Source organism: Solanum verrucosum, unplaced genomic scaffold, assembly GCF_900185275.1.
Source record: "Solanum verrucosum unplaced genomic scaffold, falcon-dt-bn FXZP01000257.1, whole genome shotgun sequence".
Lineage (NCBI taxonomy): Eukaryota > Viridiplantae > Streptophyta > Magnoliopsida > Solanales > Solanaceae > Solanum > Solanum verrucosum.
In genome coordinates, this window is record NW_026020539.1 from 5,274,193 (window position 1) to 5,282,162 (window position 7,970).

Genomic DNA, 7,970 nt, shown 5'->3' on the forward strand with positions numbered 1-7,970 from the left:
ATTTTCTGATGTCCAAGAAGTTGAATTTCATAGATAAACTAAATAATTTCGCAACACTACATACAATGTCAGTAAGTAGTTCATGGGATAGGTTCACTGGATTCATGAGGAGTGTTTCAAATCATCACATATATGATGAGTCACAGAAGGAGTACTTCTACAGAGGACAAGATGACAATTGAAAGGTTGTGTTAGATACTATTGTTGGAGGATCATATGTTGAGTGTAATTTTGAGAAGATTGCTGAAAAACTTGAAAGGATTTCCCAAAACAATAAGGCGTGGAGCACTAGCAAGGAAAATACTTGCAGGAGCATATTTTTTGTCCAAACTACACCAAGTCAATTAAATGATGACATTAGTGTAGAGATGGCTCAAATGAGGACAAAGCTTGGCTTAGTATTAAAACATGTGTGTGGAAGTGTAGAAAAGGTGAATGTGGTAAATTATCTAACTAGACCTCCACCACTGCCAGTTGAAGAGTATTACTATAAAGAGGATGCAAATTTTGTTAATGATCAGACGGGGGGTTTCCGAACCAACGCCCAAGGTTCCAACTCGGATATTTGGCACCAAGGTCAAGGAAACCAAGGCTGGAACTATGGAAACTACAACCGTGAGGGAAACAATGTCCGGGATAGGAACTACAATCGTGATAACAATTACAACCGGAACAATTATGGCAACAAGAATGATAAGGTTTGACCCTATGTTCCCCTTGTAATAGAGAGGCTGGTACAAGTACGACACGTATTGAGAATATGATGTAGAAAATGATGAAGAGGTTTGATCCGACAATTGAGATCAAGAAATTATTTGTCAGGAATCAGTGAGAAAGTTGATGCATATGTTGTGTCGATCAAGCAACTTGAGCATCAATTTAGTTAGTTGTCTGCTACTGTGAACCCACGCCAGCCTGGCACACTTCCTAGCAACACCATCCAAAATATGAAAAATGATAGGCATGGTATGGTAGTCATGACTCATGGAGGAAAACAAACCATTTACCCCTCAAGCCATCTGAGGTTGAAAGAGTGATATAAACAGATGTGGATAAGAACGAGGTGACTAAAATTTTGAAAGATGACACAAAAAAAGAAGCTGAGGTGACCCAAAAAGTTGTTCCCATGCCTAGACCTCCACCTCCATTCCCACAAAGATTTGTGAAAAAGAATCAATAGGGAATATATCCTAAGTTCATTGCTATGTTGAAACAACTATCCATAAATGTCCCGTTGATAGAAGCTTTGGAACAGATGCCTGGGAATGCAAAATTTATGAAAGACTTGGTGACCAAAAATAGGGCTGTTAGTATTTAGAATGAGGAGAAGGTGCAACATTCTAGTGTTATTGCTACTAGGTCACTTATGAATAAGAAAGAGGATCCTGGAGCATTCATTATTCCTCGTACCATTGGGATATTACACTTCGTGAAAGCGTTGTCTGATTAGGTGCCAACATTAATTTGATATCATTGTCCATTTATAAGAAGTTGGGTTTAGGAGCTTCAAAGACGACTTGATGCGTTTGCTTGTGGTTGATAGAACTGTGAAGAGGCCCATTCGAGTGCTCCAAGATGTCCTTATGAAAGTAGAGTTATTCATCTTTCTAGAGGACTTTGTGATACTTGATTGTGAGGTTAATTTTGAGGTTCCCATCATCTTACGGAGACCATTTCTTGCTATTGGGCGTTCCTTGGTCGATATGGAGAGAAGGAAAATAAAGTTTCGATTAAACAATGATGAGGTAACTTTTAACATCTATAGGTCTATGAAGCATGAGAGTGATCTTAAATTGGTATCGGTTGTAAATCATATTGAGGAGTGAGAATCTTAAGTGTTAATTGAGGAGAGGTTAGGTGTTGATGCACTAGCATCTGTGATGATGAATTTTGACACTGATGGTATTGATGACTATGATTAGGTAGTTTCTTCACTTGATAGGTTCGAGTTCCATTTCAAAACAAAACGATTGGAATTAGACATGAAGAATCGAGACACCGTACCTGTAAAATTGTTTGTAAATGAGCCTCCAAAATAGGAACTTAAGGTTCTCCCATCCCACTTGAAGTATGTGTTCTTGGAGAAAAATAGCACTTAACCAGTAATCATTGCTGCTAATTTGAGTGATGAGCAAATAGAGGTCTTGGTATCAGTATTGAAGAAGTTTAATGGGGTTATAGGATGGACTATTGCGGACATCATCGGGATTCCACCAGGCATTTTTTCTCACAAAATCCAACTCATGCCAGATAGTAAGCCAAGTACTGAGCATCAAAGGAGACTGACCCCCCCCCCCCCTTATGCAAGAGGTTGTGAAGAAGGAAATCATTAAGTGGTTAGATGCATGAGTGATATATCATATTGCTGATAGTAGTTGGGTTTTCCAAGTTCAGTGTGTGCTAAAGAAAGGAGGAATCAATGTAGTTCTCAATGCTAAAAATGAGCTTGTTCCAATGAGTCCGCTGACTGGTTGGAGAGTGTGCATGGACTACCGCAAGTGAAATGCATGGACTGAGAAAGACCATTTCCAAATGTCGTTCATGGATCAGATGCTAGATCATCTCACTGGTAAGGATTGGTACTGTTTTCTATATGAGTATTCGGGCTACAATCAAATCTTCATATCTTTGAAAGACCAAGAGAAGACCACCTTCACTTGTCCTTATGGGACTTTCGCTTTCAAAAATATGCCATTTAGGTTATGTACTGCTCCAGCGACCTTCCAGCGATGTATGATGTCAATATTTTCAGATATGGTGGAGGGCACGATTGAGGTATTTATGGATGACTTCTATGTGGTAGGTGACGTTTGATGATTGTTTGATACATCTAGCCGAGGTACTAAAAATATGTAAAGAGTACAATCTTGTGCTCAACTGGGAAAAGTGCAACTTTATGGTGAAAGAGGGTATAGTTCTAGGTAATCAGATTTCACAAAAAAGTATAGAGGTTGATAGAGCCAAAGTTGAGGTAATAGATAAGCTTCAACCACCCATCTCTGTTAAAAATGTTCGAAGTTTTTTTGGCATGCGGGTTTCTACCAAAGATTCATAAAGAATTTCTACAAAATTGCACACCCATTGTGCAAGATACTTGAAAAGGAGTCTATGTTTGAGTTTCATGAGGCTTGTCTGAGAGAATTTGAGGAGTTGAAAAAGAAACAAGTGGCAGTACCTATCATTATTTCACTTAATTGGGGGAAACCGTTTATAGTAATGTATGATGCAAGTGGGGTGGCGCTTGGTGTGGTATTGTGACAATGGAGAGAGAAGATTATTCACCTGATTTCCTATGCTAGCAAAGCTCTGAATATGACTTAAATGAACTACACTGTGTCTGAACATAAACTCCTTATTGTGGTTTTCGCATTTGGGAAATTTAGATCCTACTTGATTGGTATTAAGGTCATAGTGCATACTAATCATTCTGCATTGAGGTATCTGAAGGCAAAAATGGCTGCAAAACCAAGGTTGATTATATGGGTGCTCCTACTACAAGATTTTGATTTGGAGGTAAAGGATAGAAAGGGAACATAAAATCATGTTGTTGATCACTTTTCCAGACTCGAGAAAGAAGCTATGATCAAGCTTAGATGCTGGGATTGAGATTAATAATGTGTTCCCTGATGAAGATGTATTGGTTGTGTCATGACCTAGGGGTACCCCCTAGATGTGATAAGGTGTACTCAACCCCCAAAGGTCCCATACAAGCCCCTTAGAATATCATTACATAAAGTAATAGAAATGATGCAGAATTTAAAACTTTATCCATACAATCAAAGTCTTTTATAAAAGCAAGATGAAGTCTAGACTTGACTCAATTAGCCATCTATTACAATCCTTGAATCCAAATAGGGACACAACCCTTACTACATAGTCCAAAAATGAAATAACTAGAAAGAAACTACAAATGACTCATCCTTCCTCGAATCTTGAGGACTCACCACAACCTAGGAAAATAGTCGATCCAAACTTGAACCTAAAGAAGATCGCCTTAAGAACCGGACCCTACACTTGGTAAATATGTAGGAAATATGGGTTAGTACAAAAATGCACTAAGTATGATAGCCATGTATAAAAACCATTAAAACATGCTAAAAGGGACATTTTAGTTGAAACCATGCTATATGCCAATTCTGAACATCATCATACAAATAGTTGGAAAACGTAACCCATAAACACAACTCATATATAGATCAGCATAGCTTAAAGGATAACAACATAGTCATAAGCATAGCTTCCATCATAGACATAATGCAATCATCAATCATCATGAGGCATATTTCATGTACATAGTCAATACTTAGATCGTCATATCATAATATAACCATCACATAAGTAATACTAAGTTATACTTGTGCAATGCATAGATAAGATCCCAACATCCCATCTATACTAAGTACAACTTTTAAGCCACCATAATCATACTTATCATTCTTTGACCTCACATACTCACAGATAAGGAAACATTCACCTTTCATAACTCATATCAATCAAGGAAAGACACTCATAGAAACAATCCACATTAAGCATACATCATTTCATAAACCTTCATCACATAAGAGGAACACACCATAACTACTCTCAAAAGCCTACTTGTGCAATGCATGAATGAGATCCCATACTTTCACACATACTAAGTAGTTCTTCTTGAGGAGCCATAGTTCATAATCATTCATTGTGGGGTTAAGCCTTTACCGACATAGACCATGTGAGCTAAACATGGAATCTGGTGTTACCCACACTGAAAAGGGTGTCCTACTTGCATAAGGTAGAACCATTAGTTTAGCTTAGGTGGAATCCACTAGCTAAAGACCTATGCAGGCACATAGTTATGGGACAAGGAGATTGCTACTAGATAGCCCGCCTCAACACTACAAGAAAAATGGCTTCTAGCGACGAGAACTAGTCCCTAAAAGTAAGAATCTGGTCATTAATAGTCAATTGCAACCGGGAAATCTATTTCTTATAGGCTCCTTCACTAAAGATCAATAAGGACGAGTCTTAGTGACTGGTCCTTGTTACGCTTTTGCGACCAGGGTTATTCTTGCCCATAAAAAATTTAGGGACCTTATTACTAGTCCCTAAATATAGTCGTTAATAGTCAAGATCGACTGGCATATAGTCCTAATAGGCTTTGTCGCCAAAGGTCAATAAGGACGAGTCTTAAACACATTTCTGGTCCCTAAATATAAAATTAATTGGTGCCTCTAGATGTTTTACCATCAAATTTGTTGGTCGTAAAAAGTATTTTAAGACTACAAATCTGGTCCTTATAACATTTTAAAACGAGTTCTGGTGCAAAAGCTGCTAGATGGATCATAAAATGTTGTTATTATACATATTATACATTTTCTAATACAAATAATTCAATGAGTACAAAAAAAAATCTCAATTACATTATATTTATATATACATATATATATATTTTGTAACATGTTACAAAATACACAACCCCTCATAAAAAATATAATGTGTTTCCAAACCGTCCTACCAAAATGATGATAACCAATTTGTTAACTTGTATAAAGTCTTCTAAGATGTCTGTCTCATGAAAATTATCACGAAGATTTACACGAGTCAAGGGTGTTGAATAAAAAGTACAAAGATTGCACTCATCAACATCCAAAAGTAAATTGATGAAGACGCTGCAAGATTCTTCAAGAGCACCGTCATAGTCATCTGCTAGATTTTCTTATCTACAAGGCACTATAGCAAATTATATATATAATAGATCAAACAGTTGATCAGTTTCAAAAATTTGGTAGCAAGCTATACATAATATTTAGCTCTCAGGTAATAGAAAACAATGGAAAACCACCTTATGAATGTTCAATTTTGTGACAAGTACCAAAACTTATAACCTTATATTTAACTCCAAAAAAACCAATATAGTGAATGCAAAGTATTTCCAAGTAACTATATGATACATTACATGTTTTCCCCATTGGTGACAAGTAATGAACTTTAACAATTGTTGTCATTCATATATGATATCTTGACAGAGAAATTGACCTTATTATTTTCATCAAGGAGCTTGATGTCACTGACAGCAGAGCTTCACATAGAAGATTTAGTAAGGTCTAGGAACATAGGATAACAAAATCTTTGGAGATGCATGTCATAGATATGATGGCTTACTTTTAACAAGAGGAAATCATTTTATGGCAAGGGATTAGAAAAGATATGTATGTTCCCAACCAGGGATTTCTTTGACAGGAGCTCGAGCTATTTGTCATATTGCTTCAAATTAAGATGTGTATCTCTTCACTAATATTATTCAAGTACTTAAACAATCATGAAGTAAGTGATTTGAAAGAAATATAAAATTTCTACATGAATGCACAAAAGTTAAAGCCACTATGTGTATATTAAATAGAAAATGGACCAAGTTATTGAATCTAACTGCACATATTTTTTGAGTTAAGTACACATCATAATGGTTTTGCTACTGATAAAAATGATAAGCAAACTAATATACATAATTTTTAAAGTAGAGCAACGACATAGTTTGAACCTTACCTGTTATAATGTTAGTGTGTAATATATTTTGCAACTAGAGATACTACAAAGTAACACAGAGAGGTAACTACATTAGTTTCTTCACTCAAATACAAAAGCCAAAAGAGAGATAAACCACAGATAGGTACATGGTGTAGAATACAACATCTAAAAGACAGGAATACAAACATAAACAACAAATAGACACATGGTCCATAAGATTTGTGTGATCCAGAGCTAAATAGTTCATCAGGAGCTAAGCAAAATCGTGAACCATAACAATTAAAAAATTAGAAATAGACATGAACTTTAAGAAACTCATTACGTTATATATGTGTATGGTGTACCACTGTTTTAAAAATAAATTGAAATATACACACACTTTAAACAAATAAATAAGGATAATAGAGTCACTAAAGAACTTTTTTTTAAAACCAAGAACAGGTAAACACTAATTACTTATAGCCGAAGAGGGTGATTATATGAGTGACTTTTAAATATATTTGGCAAGCTGTGAAAATATAGAAGCAACAAGTTTGAAATACAATGGCATTTTACGAGCATCATCTTTAGAGAGATTTTGAATATATTCAAATGCTTTTTATACTTGCATTCTCTCTCATTCTACTAAGATATGTTAAACTTTGTGACTAGAAGAAGAATGGAATAGAGGATTTTCCACTTTCCATGTGCTCCATGTATCATCTACTTCTTTATATATGCTGCTTGAATCAGACCTTTCCCATGATGGTGCTCAGGATAAGTTAATGATCAATAGAACATCATATTTTTTAGACACCATACTCAGGATATCCACTGGGTACTTTCTGACAGACTCGATAATGATTTTCTATTACTTCCCGGTCTTGGGAGAATGGAGTATGTCTTACATCACGGGCTATCAATGTTCGCAATTGTTCAATCCATTTTAAGGGGTCAAGCGCGCACGCACGCACACACACATATATATAAATTAAAGATAGCACCTAGAAGTTACTGGTCAAAAAACTCTCTTTTGTATGTCTGCAATAGAGTAGCTTTATTTCTTGGGTGACTGATTGCAAGGATTCTTCTGTTTCTCTTGTTTTTCTATCACATGTTTAGCCATTTTGATCAAATCAAGAAATTTTATCCAGAGGGCTTCGGTAACTTCTTTCTTGTACCTCCTATTTTGGTACTACTAAATATCATGTTGTTTTGGAAGATTGTTAATGGTTTAATTAAGACTTAGAGAAAGGCTAGACATAGCCAGTAGCACACAACTACTACTCTTTTGGAGCTCGTGCAATTACTTATGTGGTTTGTCTTGGTTATGATTTATAAAATTAACTTCTACAACATCAAGTTCAACTGTTTTAAAATCCCTTCATCTTCATTGAGTTACTAAGCCAACAAAACAAGTTCTTCAATGAGTCATTGAGCCAACAACATAAGTGAAATAAATGCTTGTAAATTTACATTTTACAGTA

The 7,970-nt window shown here is 35.8% G+C and overlaps 1 pseudogene; it reads left to right on the forward strand.

Annotated features, from left to right (window-relative positions):
- The first annotated feature begins 368 nt into the window (after positions 1-368).
- On the forward strand, positions 369-7,756 carry LOC125809934 (uncharacterized; annotated as a pseudogene).
- Positions 7,757-7,970: the final 214 nt, after the last annotated feature.